Here is a 22008-nt window from a genome sequence, read left to right as displayed (position 1 = left end):
CGAAATAAAGCTTAGAGGCAGCGAAAAAGTTGCAGAAGTGTTCAACTTTGCACAAGTACAGCCGTGAATTCAACATTGAGGCGGTGCTACTAAAAATACGCTCAGTAGCAGATTTATTAGCAACTTTCATGAGCTACCTATTAAGAAAGTTTTATCAAACTAGTTTTTGTTCTAAGCCAGGAAAATATTTTTGAATTAGCGTGCGGCCGCTCATAGGTTTCGGACGTGTTTTGAGCCGTAACAAGTGTCCTAACAGTAAGTACAAGCTGCATGAACTTGGGGATCATTTGAACAGCGTAATAAACTTTGTCTGTGCTCACTTAGGTTACCTACAAGCAATTACTAATCATAGTTTAAGAGAAACGCCAGACCTACCTGATAGCATTCAGCCGTATGCAACCTGCGCATATATATGCTTACGCAGCATGGAGAAGCTGTACCAATGTGTGCCCCATACCACTGCCTATATGCTAACACTCAGAACTAAGAAGAGCACAGTGAAAGAAAGGATCAATTGAAGTAAAAAACAAAAAAAATATCGGCAGATCTCACGTACTCGGGAATTGACATTATGCGAAGCATGCGGAGGGAAGATGACTGCGTTGAAATTTTTTTATTGGGTGACAGGATATAAAAAAAATGGCAGCACATGCACGGAGTCAATAATGGAGAGTGGGGCGGAGCATTCGTTCGTCCATGCGTCTGTCTGTGTGACCGTCCATGCGTCTGTTCGTGCGCCCGTCTCTGCATTCGTTCATGCATCCGCCCCTGCGTCTGTTCATGCGTCCATCTATGCATCTGTCTGTGTGTCCGTTCGTCCATCTAATCAACACTCGAAATCCCACCATCTCGCATCTTTTTACCATATATTCCCCATATAAAAGCACCGCTATTCAGTGGACATTCCAAGGACTAAAGTAGAGGTGGCACAAGCATACTTTCTCACGGCTTGCGCTTCGGGTCTACTTCCCACCTTCAACAACCTTGAGTTCATGGTATATATTTGTTCACTGTATTCATGGCACTGCGGCCCAATGCTCACTAAACCTTTCTAAAACCAAGGAGGTTACGCCCAGCGAGTATAACGTAGCAACCTTTTCCTGTCAGATAGTGCTCAATGTACATGCCAGTGGCTGCTAATGTGAAATGAGAGGCAGGAGGATTCAGCTTTTAATTTCTTACGGCTTGCGCTTCGTATCTGCTTCCCCCCTTTAACCACCTCTAATTCATTCATGGTATATACTAGTTCATTGTATTCATGGTCCTGTGGCTCAACGCTCGCTAAACCATTCTAAAACTAAGGAGGTTACACCCAGCTAGTATAATGTAGCAACCCTTTCTTGTCCGATTGTGCTCAATGTACATGTCAATGGCTGCTAAGGGGGATCGCAGCATGCGCGTTGAGTAAAAGCCGAATGCTCCTGTCTGTCATTCCCCATTAGCAGCCATTGGCATGTACATTGAGCACTATTTTTTATTGTTAAACAACGCACAGAAGAAATCTTTCACCGGCACCACCTTGGAGGTCAAATGTTCTACATATTTCGGGTATGTGGCACTTGTGGTTACGTGCTACGAGGTACGCACAAGCCACGCCATAAGGAGCTTCGCCCCTAAAAAGATGCAAACATATGCACAATTGTTTCACGTAGCAGTTCGAATTCAGAGGCGTGCGCTTTGGCGAGCGCTCGATTGTGACACAGCCCCCCCCCGACTTTTGAATAACATTATCTTGTACTATTTGAAACCCCACAAATAAGCGTTAACAGCTTCATTATAAAAGTACTGTAAAGGGAGTCCATCCCTAATGGCACATAACATTCACAATGGAACTCTAAATACAACTTCACATCCCAATACATCAGGTACATGAGCACAACACTCATTACACATTTCAAAGACTGCCTTTGGGACACATTACAACAATATCATTGACATCACGACAACGCATCAGCCACTAAGTGATTCCAGATGTGCTAGTGACACAGGATATCATCAACACAACGCTTTGAGACTCAATACTACTAAACACATTACCGTTTAACCTCAACACCATTCATGTATGCGCCATGTCGCGCTGGCTCCTTTTCTTGCGTTGCTCGCTCGGCGAGCTTCCCGCGCTTTTTTGCACACGTGGAAGCTCGTGTGGTTTTGGCGCACTTACCATTCACGCTTCTCTGCCAAGTTACATTGCATGCAACAGCGACCAAGATGCGTCATCTGCAGTGACGACGTTGTCAAGACTTGTCCATGACAAACGTCTCATCTTGTCCTCCTTCTTTCTGCTCTGACAGGCCGTTTCGAACGATTGTATCTGAGGCGGAGCCTCTGCTATCAATAAGGCTTTCTACACCAGCCAAGCCTCGTCAAAATCTACCGATCTTCGTTGGTTCTTCGCCAGCTTGCGCTTATTATGTCATGAAGCCTGACAGACTGACTTCGTCACCTTTCACTCGTGGTAGATTCAGGTCATTTTGCTACATCTTCACCTACACGGCCAACTTTTTTTGTCCTACACGACAAACTCAATATCTTCCTTACTTTGCACCACTGCTTCATTTTGAGCTCGGGTGAAGTCTTTCGCTGGATTCTCTTAAAATTTATCTCGTCGTTCCTGCGTTAACAAGGGCCATCTTAGGGTGTTTCCCAAAACATTCTACAACGTTTTACGCTCGCGCACTGTCAGTGTTCCCGTCGATAACGTCGTACAGGGGGATCGTCATATACAGGGCCGTAACTTACCCGCTGAAGTAAGGTGTCCAAACCTCAATCTCGCCTTCAGTATGCACCCGAACCGAGCTGTCAACTAGGCAAGCTGACGTCGTTTCACCTGTTAGCTTGCTGTCACGCACTAAATTTCCCGCATGATAGCAGTGGTGGTTCCGGTGTCTCTTCAGTGATCCTCCTTCCCCAATTTTTCCCAGGCAGCGTTGGCATTTCTACCGTTACACCTGTTTGGATCGTTAATATGACAGTACCCTCGATAGGGAGTTGCTTGGTTTCATGATTGGATGCAAAAACTATTTTGAACTGTAGTAATGCAGCAATATCTAGTAAGACAAATGCAAACGAAAGTCAGCTTTTCCAGTTATTCATTTCTTGATTACGTCCTTGAACACGTCAAAATGAATATTGCATACCACTTCCCACAAACAAATAATTTTACATGCGAACAAAAAAGACAATTACAAAACAATATATGCCTGTCTGCATAAGCAGCATTTTACAAAACATCCTTGTCTGCATTTGCAGCTAGAGAAGGTCAAGGTTGCAGTGTTTTTATTTTTCGCGTTTTCTTCTTTACTTGCCGTAAGATTTTCAATGTTCTATTTGCACAGATTGCTTAAGAAAACATTCGCAGCAGCCCTTAGAATATACTTTTTGACGTGCTGTGTTGAATGCACTGGTCACAAGTGTCAAGGTCTTCATTACTGTCGGTAAACAATGATGTCAGGGCAACAAAAAGCTCTTTTTGCTTCGGAGAAGCATAAACCTCAGTTGCAATTTTCTCGCTTAAAAGTTGTTGAAGCACTATTTTTATTGTTAAAACTGCCTGTACAACAATAAGTTAGGAAACATGAGGCCAACTTTCATGGCAGTGGCAATACCTAAACCATTCTTTTTCTCAACTCTCGTCTACTAAAACAAGGTTTTCCTTGCAGGAGGCACATTCAAGCTTTTTTACAGCTGCATGTGCGCAGTAGCCAACCACATAAGTAAGGTCAGGAAGCATCTGCTGCATCTTTGTGATGTTGTGCTCCCTTACGGCAACATCAGACCATTTCACATACTGTGAGTCAAGAAGTGAGTGTCACAGGTCCCGTTAATTAGGGAGGCGATCGCCGTGTTAATTTCAAGGGCCGAAGTATCAGCCCCCCAACCGCACCACGAACGCGTGGACAATTTAGAAGTGGTCCTTTTTGGTGCATCAGTGGACGCCGGCTGTGGCCCAAAGAATTCAGAGCCAAAGGTTGATAAACAAAACAGAATTATATTCTCAATAATGGCAGATGAAAAAACAATACACAAGTATGCTCACTCCACAATAGCTGAGTACAATAAGTCACCAATCAAACAACGTACTACACAGTACAATCAGCCCCTCTCGAAACAACGGACACAGACAACAATATGCACTACAATGCAGTCGCATGCATTGAACAACCCAGACACTTAAAGACTGAAGAGATAGAAAACCTATTCAGTCCAAAGTTCTTGGAACAAAAGTCTGGATGATACTTTTCGGAGAATCACTCACTCAAAGTCCAGCGTTGTTGTCGTTCCGCTGCCCCCGAAGTTTCTCTTCCAGGCAACCTCGCGTCGGTTGTCGTTCCGCTGCCCCCGAAGTTTCTCTTTCAGGAAACCTCGCGTTGGTTGTCATTCCGCTGCCCCCAAAGTTTTTCTTCCAGGAAACCTCGCGTCTTCAATTGGTCACTCTCCAAGCTTCAAACTTCTTCGCCGGAAACACATCGGCTTCACACACGCAGCTGTTGCCACGCGTCTTCGCTCGATAGCGGTAAACACACACTCTTGCCTGTAGCTCAAGCCGTCACTCCTCAGGTGGAAATCTTCTCCTGCCTTGTCTCTAGGGACAAAACCTTCGCCGACTACACGGCGGAATCCCCACTCGCTCTGGCGCTAACTTCCGTCTTCTCCTCCTCTCTCATCTCGGCTGCTCGATTAAATACCTTCCGCGCGAGATTCAAGAAAGTTCTCATCATTTCGTCGGCGTGATGCGCAGCGAAGGCTGGCGGAAAGCGCGAAACGGTACGAGGGCCGTCCGCGACGGATGACTCAACCCGGCATCACCACGCCCCTTTCCATCTAGAAATTTCGAGGGCTTGCTCGGCCGCCGATGTGGGGTGAGGAGGTTCGTCGGCGAACCTACGCTTCCGAGGGGAGAGAGTCGTGCGCCCGGGGAGTCTTTGGATGTTTGTTTTCTTTTTTTTATAAGTAGACCTCGTGGCGTCACTACGGCGTTTCTTCGCGAAAATTTGGCGGAGTGCTCATTTTGTGACACTGCCCCCCCCCACTTTAAGAATATTATCTCGTAATATTCAAAACCACAGAAACGAGCGTGAACAGTCCCAACACTCTCAAAGACTGTAACATAGTCCGTCACTCATGACACGTCACATTCACAATATATCACTCAATACAATTGTACAATGCAATTCAATCTCACAACACATATAATATAGACACATGTACATGAATACAAAACTCCATCACATACTTCAAGCAATACAAACGTACAATGGTCTGTCAACAATTGTGCAATACTACACATGACGTCACAGCACAAACACTTTGACACTTGTGACACAGGATAACGCAACATTAACACAACATATGGCACTCAGCACTGCCAAACACAAGTCCATTCCACCTCAGCACCAATCCGGTGTACCTTGAGTGGCGCTTGCGCCCTTTCTTGCGGTGCTCGCTCGACCTCTTCTTGTTTTTCCTCGTTCTTTTTCGGCGAGCCCTTCCCAACGACGGTATCTGAGGCGGCGTCTCAGCCATTGTTGTCACTTCCGGCACCGTTAACGGGTCGTAACGTTCAACGGGTCTTGCCTGTTTATTTACCAGCTTGTTCATGTCACGGCTTTGGGCCTGGCTGGCCGACTCCGTCAACTTTACACTGTCGGTCGGTTGGGGTCGTGCCGACATAAGTCCAGCTGCCCAGCACGTAAAGTGACTCAATGCGATGATGATCTCATTCACTGTCTCTTGCACCCAGGCTTCACCTTGGGCTCGAGTGAAATTCATCACGGGATGCTCCTCCACTGTATCTCTCGGTCGCTGGGTTGGCGAAGGCTCTATATTAGGGTCAGCTCCCAATCGTTCTGGTTCGTTCGGCCCTCACGCCCCGTCGATGTTTCCGATGACGAGGTCGTACAGGGGGGTCGTCATGCATAGAGCGGTAACCTTCCCGGTGAAGTACGGGGTCGCGACCTGAATTTCTGCTTCGGGGAGCATCCGAACCGTACTGTCAATTAGGCAAACTGGTTTCGTTTTGCCTGTTAACTCACTTTCCCGTACCAAATTTCTCTGCACTATAACAGTGGAGCTGCCGGTATATCGCAACACCGTAACCTTTTTGCCCGCAACGTTTCCAGACAGCGTTGGCATTCCCTTCGTAACACCGGTTGGCTGTTTCGTCATTACAGCACCCACAATAGGAATTTTCTCCCCATTTTTCAATTCTACGAATCCGTCAGTGACGGCATCACCATCGGATTTCGGTGCTGCTAGCACACAGGATACTTGGTGAGTTTGACTCGCTCCGTTACGACATGCGTCTGCTTTGTGCCCAGTCTGACCACACTTGAAACATTTTACTACCGTAGGGCTCGTAAAGTTAGTACGACAGTTGTTAGCACGGTGACCCACTCGGTTACACAGAAAACAATGCGGAATGCTCTCCGGTGCACGCTTCTTTTGTTCGGGTGCCGAATTTTTCGAATCTTCGGGACCCTCCTTCTTGACCTTGGCCAAATTAGTTCCACCTTGCGCTTCCAAGAATTGATCAGCAAATTCAAGCATGTCTTCAAGTGACTTAGTTCTCCTCTCTTTCAAGTACAGTGACAGGCTTGGGTGGCAACTAGTAAGAAATTGTTCTTTATTTAGGAGCTCTCTAAGTTCATCGTACTCCTGCGCTGTCCCTGAAAGTGCAGTCCTTCTGTCGAAATAATGGCTAAGTCGGGCGGCGTACTGCGTAGCCGTCTCACCATCAGCTGGCTTTCTTGTCCGAAATCTAGGAATCCTTCCACAGTAAATCTGAATCGCTTCAGCAAAGCAGTTTTCACCTTTGCATACTTGGCTGTATCGGTCGGCATCAGCCTACCGTACACACTGAGCGCTTCACCACTCAAGCAAGTACTCAAAGCAGTTGCCCATTGATGTTCCGGCCAATTCTGGCTCCTTGCAATTGTCTCAAACCGATGAAGGTACGCGTCAAGGTCGTCCATTCTTTCATCAAACGCTACGAGCAGCTTGCTTGGGTTCAAGCGGAATCCGTGGTCCTCCCGTTCGCTGCTTTCAACTCTAGCTTGAACCGAAGTTTCACTTCGCTCCCTTTCCTCTCTTTCCTCTCTTTCTTCCCTTACCTCTCTTTCTTTTTTCGCCCTCTAAACTGCCAGTCTTTCTCTCTCTAGCTTCAACTTCAATTGCTGCTCTCTTTCTTCTTTCAGCTGTTGCTCCTTTGCCTCTCTTTGTTCATTCGCCCTTTCAGCTGCCAGCTTTTCTCTCTCCAACTCCAACTTCAATTGTTGTTCTCTTTCTTCCTTCTCCCTTTCAGCGGACAGCCTTTCTTTTTCCAACTCAGCTGGTTTTTCTTCTTAGGCTCTTTCAGCTGCCAACCTCGCTTTCTCCAACTCAGCCGCTCTTTCTTCCTTGGTAGCTGCCAACCTCTGTTTCTCCAACTCAGCTTCTTTTTCCGCTTTGGCTCTTTCGACCGCCAACCATTCTTTTTCCAGCTAAGCTGCCTTTTCTTCTTTGACCCTCTATTTTTCTCTTTTTTCCTTCTGGGTGACCCACTTCCATAGTTCGGCGCCATAAAATTCATCTTCTCACCAAGAGCGACTAACTTTTTGAGATCCATTGTGTCTCGCAACTAAAACCTTGCTGCGTGCAAAAAATATCTGCCTAAATCAGTATATCGAAACACTCTTCTGCACTCGTTAACGAGAACACTGAGCAACACACAAAATTGTTCCGATAGCACTATCAACAACTCGAGGCTTTTTCTCACTACTTCGGACACGCTGTGCACCAAAAGGTCCTGTCGCGGATGCCAGATCAATTGTCACAGGTCCCGTTAATTAGGGAGGCGATCGCCGGGCTAATTCCAAGGGCGGAAGTATCAGCCCCCCGAACTGCACAACGAAAGCGTGGACAATTTAGAAGTGGTCCTTTTTGGCGCACCAGTGGACGCTGGCTGTAGCCCAAAGAAGTCAGAGCCGAGAGTTGATAAACAAAACAGAATTATATTCTCAATAATGGCAGATCAAAAAACAATACACAAGTATGCTCACTCCACAACAGCTAAGTACAATAAGTCACCAATCAAACAACGCACTACACAGTACAATCAGCCCTACTCGAAACAACGGACACAGACAACAATATGCACTACAATGCAGTCGCATGCATTGAACAACCAAGACACTTAAAGACTGAAGAGATAGAAAACCTATTCAGTCCAAAGTTCTTGGAACAAAAGACTGGATGATACTCTTCCGAGAATCACTCACTCAGAGTCCAGCGTTGTTCTCGTTCCGCTGCCCCCGAAGTTTCTCTTCCAGGAAACCTCGCGTCGGTTGTCGTTCCGCTGCCTCCGAAGTTTTTCTTCCAGGAAACCTCGCGTCTTCAATCGGCCGCTCTCGAAACTTCAAACGTCTTCACTGGAAACACGTCGGCTTCACACACGCAGCTGTTGCCACGCGTCTTCGCTCAATATCACTAAACACACACTCTTGTCTGTAGCTCGAGCCGTCACCCCTCAGGTGAAAATCTTCTTCTCCTGCCTTGTCTCTATGGACAAAACCTTCGCCGACTACATGGTGAAATCCCTACGCGCTCTGGCGCTAACTTCCGCTTTCTCCTCCTCTCTCATCTCGGCTGCTCGATTTATTACCATCCGCGCGAGATTCCAGAAAGTTCTCATCATTTCGTCGGCGCGATGCGCAGCGAAGGCTGGGGGAAAGCGCGAGACGGTATGAGGGCCGTCCACGACGGATGACTCAACCCGGCATCACCACGCCCCTTTCCATCTAGAAATTTCGAGGGCTTGCTCGGTCGCCGATGTGGGGTTAGGAGGTTCGTCGGCGAACCTACGCTTCCGAGGGGAGAGAGTCGCGTGCCCGGGGAGTCTTTGGATGTTTGTTTTCTTTTTGTTTATCGTTGACCTCGCGGCGTCACTCCGGCGTTTCGTCGCGAGAATTTGGTTGAGCGCTCGTTTTGTGACAGTGAGCCACATCGGGTGAAAACATCTAGATAAGGTAGTTCGGAGAGTCTCGAGCACTTTTTGCAATCTGGGCCTGTGCTCTAACTCGTATATCTGCCGTATAGACATGTGATACCGCACTCCTGGCAATCACCAATATTTCCAAAGTCTGTCCTTTAGGCAGTCGGTCTGAAACTTCCCCAGCAACACGTACGAGAAGCAGAGCTCTTCAATGCAGTAGCGGTTTACTTCTACAAGGGCATGAAAAGTGCGGAGAAATACAATCCGTGTTTCACGAGTCAGGTTGTCTGCATCTTGATTTAGGCTTCCCTGAAATTATAGCCAGTCAATTATGCTGTTGATGAAATTGACCTGAAGAGAGGACAGACTGGCTCTTGAAAGCTGTCGCGCTGGCACTGTTCCTTGTGACGATTTTTGAAATTTAAAATATTTCACCACGTCGTAATGATGCGGATAAATTCATCTGTGCCTTTAACAGGTTGAAGATGAGCTGACTTTGAACTAGTGAGTGCTGTATTATTTCTAAGGTTGAAGATCTTCAGGACAAGCTGGACGTCCTTGCGCTCCAAGTTGGACGCATTTAGCACTTTTACAGATAACTTGGGAGCCATCAGAAAGAGCTCATTGCTTTCCTCTTCGTGCACCTTCTTCAAAGTTTCAAATGATGCTGTGAACACTTCTCCATCACTGTAGAGTTCAGTTATGTCGCGGGAGCACATGAATGTCCCTAGATTTCATTGAATAATCCAGTTCTGACGTATACACTTGGGAATGTGAACACTGCCTAAGACAAAGGTCTGGAAGGATCTTATGGGTGTACTTGACAATAATAAATTGCGAAAGATTAAAAAAAAGACATTGCTTTGCGGTTAATGAAAATATTGTCAGAAATGGCAGCGATCACCTGAAATCCAGCATCGTCTAGCTCTATAATGAGGTGTTTCAGAACACAGTGCATCGAGTTTTGCGACAGATAGAATATGCACATCTTTGTTGTATGACAACAGGCTGTCCATCATGATCACGTACGCTGTCTTCGCAGCAATTTTGCTGTTTGTGACTGCACCTGCAACGAAACCACCTTTATAGGCGAAGTAGGACTGTAAATGAAGCTCGTCTATCATGAGCGTTACAGTCCATTCATGGTTCTTCAATGCTGACGCCATTCTTTTAAATGCGAAGCATTTATAGAAGACTTCGGCGACTTTGAGTGTATCCAATTAGCTATCTAGCCACCTACGACTCCTAGCTCTCGTGGTCGTTTAAATATCGTTATCGATATTTATATCCGTTATTCATCTTCGTTATCGAAGAGTTTGAACTTGGTATGGCGTAACATGAGTGTATGAAGAACATATCCCACTAGCCATAACATCAAAATCATGACACGTATGTCACAAATGTCATGTATTCACAATCGCATTCATGGTCCTGTAGCTCTTTTTGGTGGTTTCGTTCACATGGCACGTTTTAAAACTGGTATCGTATGACACGATTATATGGTGAACACAATCCACAGACCCCAACATGAAACCCATGACATTCATGTCATGTAACAACATGACTACACGGTACACTCATGATGTGCTGGCGGCCATCTCGCTAGCTTCTCTTATACCGAATTCAGTATTACGATCGGGAATGGATGACGAAGGTAATATACTTGTGCAAACATGATAAACATAATGCGTGTCATGTAACAACATGAATGCATGCGACACTGATGATGCACTCGTGGCCGTTTCGCTAGCTTCACATCTGCCAAATTTGGTATTACGTGACGCCAATGAATTACAAAGGTATGTGACTGGTGCAAACAAGATAATCATGAGTTGCATGTCATGTGAAAACATGACTACATGCCACAGTTAAGGTGCCAATACATTTCGACGTGACGCGATGCGCGTGATCGTCGGCGTTCATTTTTGTCGCTTCATGCCGGCGTTGCCACGCCAGACGCTGGTCCCGCCATATATTCGCAGGTGCGAACCGCACTGCGTTGTTTTCGAGCATGCGCGTTTTAGCGTCGGGCGTCTTACCATCACGAAAAGAGGGCGACGCAGTGTTGTCTGGGTAAGCCATCGACGCGAAATGCAGCATGTTTCATTTCGCACCGGGCCGTCGGGCCACGCCGACGGACGCATGTCACGCCAATCGCGCCTTGCGTCACGCTATAGAGTGCTCGCGTTTTGCTAACGTTGCGTCACTGTGCCCAGCGTGCGCGTGCGTCAATGCTACATTGAAACATACTTGGCCCTTCATGATGTGCTCGCGGCCAGTTTTAAAGCTCTACATATACCAAATTCAGTGTTACTTGACGTCAATGATTGATGAAATATATGACTGAAGCAAACAAATTGATCCTGACACGCGTGTCATTTAAAAAAAACATAACAACATGCCACGCTCATAGCGTCCTCGCGGTCCTTTCACTAGCTCCACAAATACTGAATTTGGTATCACGTGACGTAAATAGATGACGAAGGTAAAAGATGCATCCAAGCATGATAATCATGACACAGAAGTCATATATGGCATCATTTACCTCCACTTCGTAACGTTGTGCTGATAATAAAGCTCTTTATGTGAGTCAGGCCTCTCATTAGTGCTTCTCGTATCGTCGATTCCCACAGTACATAGAATCTGCCATTTTTTTCTTACGGGCCTTTGCGAGCCCCACTTTAGTGTGAAGAAATATACGTGGGGCATCCGAGAAAGATGCTTGAAACAGTTCCAGGCCTTAGACGCGTGAGTTAAAACGGAACTTCAATTACTTTGCCAGTGACTGTGTCCGTGTAGGTCGTCGAGGTGATTGATTGATATGTAGGGATTAACATCCCAAAACCGCCATATTATAATGAGAGACACCGTAGTGGAGGACTACGAAAATTTCGATAACCTGGTGTTTATTAACGTGCACCCATATTCTGAGCACACGGGCCTATAGCACTGCCGCCTCCATCGGAAATGCAGACGCCGCAGACCTCCGAGTCAGCAGCTGGGTACCTTAGCGACTTGACCACCACGGCGGTGCAGTTCATCGACGTGACGAAGTCACTTGGGTGAAAGTGCTTTTCGCAGAGCTGCTAACAGACAGAAAGTTACATTGAAGTTAGTGGCCGATATACTGAGCGTTCCTAAAATATTGCGACAGCAAATAGAAGTATGAGAACAAATGGAATGGAAAGAAAAAGCAGATTTCCTCACCACTGCGACCTTTTATGGCGCAAATTTCGTACGTGGCACGGCGCCCGTCCACACTGATTTTTCAGCGGCGTTGGTAGGGAACCTGTATACGCAAACTGTGGGTCCACCGGCGTAATTAGAATGGCAATTTGGCAAACAACAACAGTCAGGCATGATTCTTGCATTGTTGATACGTGTTGTGACAGCACTACTGCACTCTAAGGCAAAATTACCCAAAATAGAAGTAACGGAGCCCAATAGGTGGGCGCGATGAACGGATAGACCGCTGAGGAGTAACCACAGAGGGAAGTGTGCGGCACGACACCACTTACTCTCTACTACAGATCAACCGCCCGGGCATTGCAGGCACCGCGAAAAGCATTGCCAAGGTGACCAACCCTCCTTCTCCACTGAACACATCTCCTCCTCTGCTGGCTCTGTCTTTCCCAATATTTTGCCGGCGGCGGTTGCGTAGCGTCGCGCTCGCGGTGCTCTACTACAGCCACCTGGTTTCGAAGATCAAAGAATTACGATGTCGTGCTTTTGTGTACGCCTGGATGAGCGTGGGCAGCTGCTTTAGCGTTTCGCTGCACCCATGAAGTCTGGAGCAAGCCTCGACAGGTCACCACGCCGCACTGTATATCTCTGGCTTCAAGATAGTCACGACCAACACACGACGGCAACAGATGGGAAGGACAATGTGGCGGCCGAGAAGAACAGGCCTATCGAATATATACTTCAGTCCGACTCAGGGCAGGAAACAGCGCTGGATTCTAAGGCAAGTAGGTTATCATTCTTTATTTTACTCTACTTGTCACGTGTGCCATACGGATTGCGCTTGTCGGCAACGGACTCGGTCGTGTTGTAAGGTCAGCTTCGAAGTCTGAAGTTTGCCTGTGCTTTGCGACCGCCTCGAAATTGGCCGCCATTGCCGTTGGCCTCCGTACGCTCGTTCATCGATAGCTCGCCTTTCTTCGCCGCCGCGATAAGCTCCGTGCTGACGATATTGGGCTGAGACCTCGTCGCTGTGTTGGGGGTCGACGAAAACACGTAGCGGGTTCTCGTAAAGAGCTTGGTTGAAGTAGTTCGCGCGCTGTAAGGGCACCAGCACGGGCTAGCAGGGCTTTCGCAAGTGTCGGAACTCACTGAAAATTGGTTGCCATTACAGTTGGCTTGCCCGTCAGTTTGTTGCAAGTAGTGCGGCACCGTCCGCTTGTCGCGATGGCGAACTCGCGTTTGCGCGCTGCACTCGCTCAAGTTTGTTGAAAAGCACCGCATTAGCGTCGATTTACTCGGCGCTAGCTCTAAACCAGCTCGGCGCTGTTCGTGACGGCGGCCAAGCGTACGTTCGCTTTACAGTTCGAAGTTCGCTGGCGGCCGACACTCCACGTGCAGTGCCGGGTTTGGTATCGCATTCACTTGCTCGAGCTGAACGACGTTGCTCGCTTAGGACTCGCCGACGTGTTAGCGGCATAGTGGCTCGCGGAGTTGTGACTACTGCCGTCGCTCCTAAACTGTTGCGCTACGGGGATCGAAGTGAGTCTTTGACGATGTGTGACATCACGGTCAAATTATTAGCATGTCATATCTCACATATGTTTTCATTTCACCTTGCACGTATTTCTCATATGCTTTTGTACTCATCCTCTGTCACGCGTGACTCACTATTTTACATACTTATTGTGCAGCCGTGGGCACACACTGTGCTGAAGACTGTGCGCTGGCGTCTGCGATGCCCGCCATCCATCTCTTTCGTCAAAGCAGATTCAGAAGGACTGTGCGAGATGTGAAGGTAAAGTTATTTGTCTGTCATATTTTAACGCTTGTTTTTATATTAACGTGTACATACTTGTCATATGCGTGCATCTTCATCTTCTGTGACGTGTGCCTAACTATTTTTACTATATTATGGTATGTGCAGCCGTGGGAACACAACAGGCAGAAGGCTGCGTGCGCTGGCGTCTGCAATGCCTGTCATCTATCACTTCCGTCGGAGGACCTCCCAAGGAGTGAACAAGATTCGGCAATGAGACTGTACTTGTACACTTCAACGTGAATAATTTAAAGGAACGGAGAAACTTCATGCGTATGTAGAAAACTAAAACATTTCAATGTCTCACTTTTGTCTTTCGTTGTTGCCGTGACTGTGAAAGCAGTTACACATAGGTGGCTAACTACATTTTCGCGCGTTCTTTCTGCGAAACTTGTTCGCACTGCACATAAACACAGGCGAAAGAAGTATTAGGCATGGCGGAAATAAAGAAAAAGCAATATTTGAACCGGGGATGATAAGTTCATTCAATCGGAGTATTTGAGGGGATCAACCGTTCGTCCAGCAAGGTACAACTGTGAGGACTAACGGCTGCCTGGTAAGGTGTAAATGTAGAAATTAACAGTTGCTGTGTAAGGTGAAAATGTGGGAACAAATTGTGAGTCCTTTGTGGTGAACTGTTTGACCAACGGTTACTCACCAAGGTTTAAATGTGAGGCCTAAATGTTCGTTTCTTGAGGGGACTAACTGTCAGACCCAGTGCCGTTAGTCCTAAAGAGATTATTGGCTGTGGCAGCCCCATTAGTCCCCAAGAGGACGAACCACACACCGTTTAACACCCTTTTGCTTTAGAGTGTGAGTTGCGTGACAGAGACAGCTCGTTTGCTTGCAACTGCCACCAAACTCTACACTTCTAGTACGCTCTAGCCAAACGACCCAAACAACGTATTTTTTGCACATTGTTGCAGAGCACAACACACTTTCTGCTACAATTGAAACTTTAAAGTTTTAAATGCTGGTATGCAGCGCCTATTGTAAAATATCTCATGCTCAACGATAGTGTTGAAGTCATGAAAAAAATGCCGCAGCATGCGTTTGGCTGCACCATCGTTCGCAGCCGTAAGCCGTGACAAGCCACGTCGTTCTTTTGTCGCACGGAGTTTTCTTCGGCCATGTTTCGTCAATTTAGTTGGCTCTCTCAACCTCTCCCAAGCTCTTCTCAATCTGCCGCCGATCTCTCTGTGGTGACGGCAGCCTGTCGAGGAAAGGCCATGGGAAGGTCTTCTGCAGACTAGGGAGTGTTCAGCGGAAGTCCTCAAGGGGCCGCGGCTGACCATGGCGGACAGGCCTCTGGAGGTTAAATAGGAACAGTTCCAGCGGAACAGTAGTGCCCTGAAACGTGAGCGTGTGGCACCTGCCTCGGCAAACACAGGAGACGACCAGGACGGTGGAAACAAGGTTGGCCGCGATGTCATCAGTTTCGCATCGATGCTGTAGGTGGTGCCTACGCAGGTGTTCTCCACGATAAGTACGTTCCTCACGTATATCTCGCAGAACCGGCCCTTCTTAAGAATAGGTGCAGGATCCGCAAAAGTTGGGATGCCCAATTCCACGACGTTGCGTCGAAAACTGACGCGCCCACAACAAATGGCCCGGAAGCCGGATAGGAAAGCCCGATGGCATGGCGCGTTGCAGCGAAAAAATTGGCTTTTTTTCTCACTGTGCAGCAAAGAATGGTGCCTCTACGCTCTGCCGCTGCTACACGAGAGGCCGTGGGCTGTGATATGGGTTACGATGGTGTATCGGCGTCCGATTGTAGAGAGAGGCGAGAAGAGGTGGTGAAGCGAGAGCAGGGAGTGCCAGTTTCCTCGGACGTCTTATCCGAGATGTGTGGGACCGACGACGATGGTGTTCGGTGCTCTCAAGAAGCACTGGAGGCGGAGGATTCTTCAGTCTCTACGAACCGTATTCACAAACGCGTCTAGACTCGAAACACGACTTGAAAGAATCCTTGAGTACTGTGACGACTTTTTATTTCTGTAACCCAAGAAATATCGAGGATCCCATTATGTTGAGTTTCAAATCGAGGAGCGTTTTTGAATTCGGGCCTACGTTTTTTACCTGAGTTGGTGTGACCATGACGGAGCAATTTTTCTCGCACGCGCCCAAGGGCGAGTTTTGCTGAGTGGCGTCCGAAGAATTACCGCTTGACGCGAAGCGTTGGCGAAGCATCCTGAAGCTTTTCTGCTCCGATTGGATGTCCATATTCAGATTTTGGATGGCCCGAGCAGGGTACCGAATTACAGGCAGGATCAAGCCCTGGGTAGCCCCTAGAAGAGCTGCGCGCTTGACGTCATAGAGCAGGGTCGAAAAACAACGCATGGGAGAGAAAAAAATTGGGCCAGATTCTGCATGTTACACTACAAATGTCATCAAAAGACGATAGTCTTGCGTCTGGAGAGAGTGAACAAAACGTTTATTCGATGTTCTCCGCAAGAAAATTGGTGAATGGTAGTCTGGAGGCGCTGCGTTAAAGTGCCTCGAGCGTGCAGCGGAGACGACCCAGCGCATCAAGTCACGTCATGAATGGATGGATGGATATGGCTGTACCTTTAGATCGGGCGGTGGCTAGCGCCACCAAGCCGTAATACCTAAAGAACCAAAACTATATTCATTTTTTTGTTTAGAAAGTGAGTTTGAGGATTCGTACTTCGCAGTGAAGAGTTTGATTTTCACTCGCGCCTTGACTTTAGCCACCAATCAGATAACCTCCTTCTAGTTAAGTCTACCCGCTAAAAGTTTATTTTGCCGTCTCGGTCTCTAAACCCCAGTGCTTTGAAAAACTCTGCGCCGTCATCCTGAACTATAAGGTGAAGCCCTTTACAGAACATTATCAAGTGTTCGGCAGTTTCTTTTTTCTCTCCACACGCACTGCATACTGTGTCTACCCCTTCGTATTTGGTCCGATATGTCTTGGTCAGCAGTACTCCCGTCCTGGCCTCAAACAGTAGAGAACTACCGGGAGAATTATCATCTATTCTTTCCTTGGCCATTTCCTGCTTAAAAGTTCGATAGATCTCTAGTGCGGACTTCTTAATCATGCCCATTCTCCACATGTCAGTCTCCGTTTTCTTCACTTTCTTCTTAACCAATAGTTCTTTTTGCTTTGGCCACCTGCTGTTTTCTAAGTATTTACCAGTCAACTTCCTGGTTCTCTTCCTCCATTTTGTATCGACATTCTTCATGTACAAGTAGCTGAAAACCTTCCTAGCCCAACGCTCTTCCCCCATTTCTCTCAATCGCTTCTCAAATTTTATCTTGCTGCTAGCTTCCGTGCCCTCAAATGATGTCCATCCCATATCACCTTGTACTCGCTGATTTGGTGTATTCCCGTGAGCTCCTAAATCCAGTTTATCTATTCCACGTTGCTTAATTTATAATCTTGCTTGAACTTCTGATCTCATGCACAAGACCGCATTGCCGAACGTCAGCCCAGGAACCATAACCCCTTTCCATATTCCTCTCACAACATCATACCTATTGTAATTCCACAGTGCGCTATTTTTCATGACTGCTGCAGTCCTGTTACCTTTAGTCGTCACGTAAATTTCGTGTTCCCTCAGATACTCGGTCCCATTGCTTATCCATACGCCCAGATATTTGTATTGATCTGTTATCTCTAGCGTGACCTCCTGTATTCTAAGCTCACTACCTTCGTTGTCATTGAAAATCATGACTGCTGATTTTTCTTTACTTAATCTAAAATCTAACCTATCTCTCTCATTAACGCAGATGTCAATCAATCTCTGCAAATCTCCTTGTTTTTGGCCATTAGCACTATAACATCTGCGTACATTAATGGTGGTAGTGCCTGATCAATAAGGTTTCCTTGTTTGACTAAAGAGAGGTTGAAGCCTAGTCCACTTTCCTCTAATTTTGCCTCTAATCTTTGTAGGTACATCATGAATAATAAGGGTGACAGGGGGCACCCCTGCCTAAGCCCCCGTTTTACCTCTGCAGGATTGGATACCTGTTTTACCACTTTATAACTACCTTGTTACCTTTATAGATACCCTTTAAAAGATTAGTGACTACATGTTCCACGCCTAGTGTGTCCGGTATTCCCCACAATTTCTCTGGAACCGCGCTATCGTACGCTCCCTTGATATCCAAAAATGCTAGCCACAGGGGCCTGTGTTTCTTTTCTGCTATTTTGATGCACTGCGTCAGTGAGAACAGATTGTCTTCCAACCTCCTGTGTTTCCGAAACACATTCTGCAGTTCCCCCAGCACCCCCTCATCCTCTATCCACGCCGGCAGTCTTTCCTTTATAATCTGCATCGCCAGCCTGTAGACCTGTTACTGTTATAGCCGGTAGTTGTTTATGTCAGCTTTGTCCCCCCTTCCTTTATAGATCATGCTCATCCTGCTAAGTTTCCATCCATCGGGAACTTGACCATCGATTATAACTGTGCTCACTGCCTCTCTCAAAGCCTGTTTAGACTTCAGACCTAATGTCTTTATCAGCCTAATTGGAATGCCATCTGGGCCTGTTGATGTACTACTAGGAACCCTTTTCTCAGCCCTTTCCCACTCTTGTTGTGAAAATGGAGTCATTGCACCACTTGATTTGCCCTTGTCTATTGTGGTGCATAAAGTACTCTTTTTTGAAATTTTCCTGTCACCCTTGTTCTTATATATTCAATAGCTTCGTCCCCTTCACGCCTAGCACCTTGGGCTGTTCTTATAAAACTCCGCTCTAGGCTCGTCTCATTTCTTAGGGAGTTTAGATGGTTACAAAATTTCGCAGCTGCCTTTCTATATTTTTTATGTACTTCTGCCAGCCACTGAGCTCCCTTCCTTCTAATCTTTTCATTGATCAGAAAGGTTGCATCTTTTCTACCGCTTATAAAGGTTGCCCATTTTCTTTCAACATTATCTGTTGGTTCACCTCACTGCTTAGCATGTCTGTGTTTTCTAGAGGCTTCCTGACGTTTTGCTATGGCTCTCTTAACTTCCTCATCCCACCAACTTTTAGGTTTGTGTCTTCTTTTCCGGGGTGACTTGTCACGCGTCTTAGCAAGCTCTAGCTCAAAGAGTCTAATTAAATTCGTGTATGTCCACACTGTCTTATTATCCTCCGTGATTACTTTCTCAATTTGTTTAGTGGCTATATCGATTTGCCTTTCTGGATAAAAATTTTCCTGTAGTTGCTCATCTTGTCTCCTTCCAACTTTCACTGCTCTTCCAAAACTTGGCTTGATACGTTTGTGATTGCTACCCAGACTTTTGGAGCCACCTTCGTCTATGTGCATTCCCCTGAGCTTATCATACATCCTATGTGACATCAGTGCATAATCTATCGTTGACTGAAGCCTTCCTACCTCCCATGTAATTTGCCCTTCATATTTCTCGGTACTGTTGCAAATGATCAAATCAAGCCTTTCACACAAATGCATGATCATTTTGCCTGTTGGGTCGGTATACCCATCTATATCTTCTATGTGCGCATTCATGTCTCCTAGAGTAATTATCTCGCACTCTCTTCCTAACTCCAGAATGTCTTTTGATATACAATGTACCATTGCCTGGTTTTCCTCTCTGGCCTTTGCTCCCGTCCACAAGTACACGAAACCAAGCAGTTTCACTTGACCTGCCACTTTCCCTTTTAGCCATAAATGTTCCTTGCACTTCTGCTTGACCCTTTGCCAGTCTGTACTTTTATGAAAAAATGCCCCAATACCATCCCCCTTTCTGCTGCCTTCTGTTCTATTACAATATTCCCACGCGTAGTCCGGATTGTTCGGAGGTTGTTCCATGTCCCTGGGATGTGTTTCTACAAAACCGTATACTATCGGCCTTTCTTCCCTTAGCTGTTCTTCTATCTCTTCCCACTTCAGCCTGTTTCTACCACCCTGCATGTTAATATACCCTATGTCTGAATTGGCTCGGCGCTCGTGGCTACGTCCTTTTATGCCCCGGACTCTACCTATCTTAGATACTGGTGCCACTTTGGAATCGTATCTATCCATACCAACTGTCGACAAGTTTCCCTGGTTGTTTTCCTCGTTACTAGCTATCCTGCACCCCGAAGGGCTCGCTTGCCCCCAAAAAAGCTACTGCGCGTCCTGCAAGTCACCAACCCACCTCATGACCTAGCCGCCCATTGAAGTAAATTCTGTCTCGTTGAAAACCCCCCAACCTATGCACCTCTCTGTTTATTTCCACCACCTCAAAGCCTTTCTCTCGACTCATCCGCCATATCTCTTGGTTTGCGTGGACCACCACTCTTTGCAGGTTGCTATCACGCAACGGTACCTCCGGTATCGTGCATATCACTACCTGTACCTTAGGAGAAGTGGCGCGCATGTCATCGACGCCTTTCGCCAGTGTGGCTGCTAGTCCTGCTGCATCTTCATTTCAGACATCGTTTAAACCGCCTGAAATTATCACGAGGTTTCGTCTATCAGCTGTCGTTTTGAGCTTTGCGCTCGCTTGCCTCATGACTGCTTCCAGCTTGCGTCCTGGGAACACCCCTACTGCAACCCTCTTGTCACCTTTTACCCTCTCTTTGATGGCTTCTGTGCATCGATTTAAATTCGAGTCCCCGGCGATTATCACATGCTGTGACTTTTCAGCTGGACCGTTCTGCACCTGGGGGCTACTTGCACCTGTGACGCCGGCTGCTTTGTTCCGTCCCTGCCCCACCACTACCTCGCTGAAGCTGGGCTTTGCGACAGTTGAACCGGCTAAACCTGTTTTTTCCAAACTTGCTTGCTTTTCCTTCTCCACCGTTCTGGTTGAGGTTCCCTACTGTTCTCTCGGTAGGTCGTTTCTTTGTTCAGCTTCGCTAGTGCTTCCTCGGCGGACTTCAGTCTTTCTCCCATTTCCCTCGTTTTCTCTTGCTCTGTCGCCAACGCAGTCTCGAGCTCGGCGATTCTCAACAGCAGTTCACCCTGGGCAACCATCATCTTTTCCATTTTTTTTCCTCGAGCTCACGTTGCCTACACTTCGCGTCAGCCTCTTTTCCATCCGCTTCTACGCTTCGGTCCACTTTCAAACCCACTCCACATCCTGAACACTTTACAGTCTTTTTAACCATGCCTTTCTGACACCAATTGTCCCTATACTGGATAAATACTAAACTCGAGTCCTGCACTACGAAAAAAAGAAAGTCTATGCTCTACTACAAAAATTTGCGTGTTCAATGTACGCGCACTTCCCCCACGGGGTGGCAAATGAAAAAAAAACAACTACAAAAAAATTCAAACACAGACAACCGCACTAAATAATGAATACCTGGTGACTGGCTCCCGAAAAAGCCGTACCATAAAATAAGTGCTACGAAGATTTGAACCGCTGACTTATAAATATAAAGACAAGCTCAAAACATGCAAAAACACTTATCTGCGCAGTCGATCCGGAGCGCTAAAAAAGCACGTCCATCCACCTTGATAGCCCGAACTGAACAGCTCACACTGGAGATACGAGCGCCATCTGGTAGTTGTTTGGGAAAACTAAGTGCGCGTGCGGCGAGCACGCCTGTCTCCAAGGTGATATGGTGAATGCAAGGCGACGGGTAGGTGCCAACACCGTGTTGTCTTAGCAAAGCTTTGAAAACGCTTGCCTTTCGTTCAAGAGTTGCATGGTCATCGCAGTGTGATAAACGCTACGGTTCTTAGAATTGCTTATGTATGCCTTATCCCGTAAACGATATACATACAAAATATTTCCGTGTTGTTATGGTGCCTCAGATATGCGCAATAATTGATTTTCAATCGAAGAGCGCACAAGTAGAAACGCTGAAACTTGAGCATCATTGGTTGGTGCTGCGGATGGAGTCAGCTATTGGAGGTATCGGCTGGTTACTCCGTTGCCTTTTAGGGTGCCGTTGAGGATGGGCAAGCAGACAAGTGTACAGACAGAGAGACAGACCAAATCTTTTTGCGCCGAACGTCCTCAAGAAAGAATGTCGTCTTTAAAAAGGAAACCATTCGGGTTGTAAGCTGAACTCGTTCTTCCTGAAGAGTCGGTCGTTGAATGCTTTCTACCCATTTAAAACGGTCAGTGTAATTTTTCA

At 46.8% G+C, this 22008-nt stretch overlaps 1 protein-coding gene across 7 annotated transcripts in view; it reads left to right on the top strand.

Annotated features, from left to right (window-relative positions):
• The window catches only part of LOC119179190 (uncharacterized), a 226675-nt gene that overhangs the window by 165104 nt on the left and 39563 nt on the right, over positions 1-22008 (top strand). The window lies entirely within an intron of this gene.

Source organism: Rhipicephalus microplus, chromosome 7, assembly GCF_043290135.1.
Source record: "Rhipicephalus microplus isolate Deutch F79 chromosome 7, USDA_Rmic, whole genome shotgun sequence".
NCBI classification, from domain to species: domain Eukaryota; kingdom Metazoa; phylum Arthropoda; class Arachnida; order Ixodida; family Ixodidae; genus Rhipicephalus; species Rhipicephalus microplus.
Note: the sequence above shows the minus strand (reverse complement) of the source record. Positions and strands in the feature narration are given on the sequence as shown.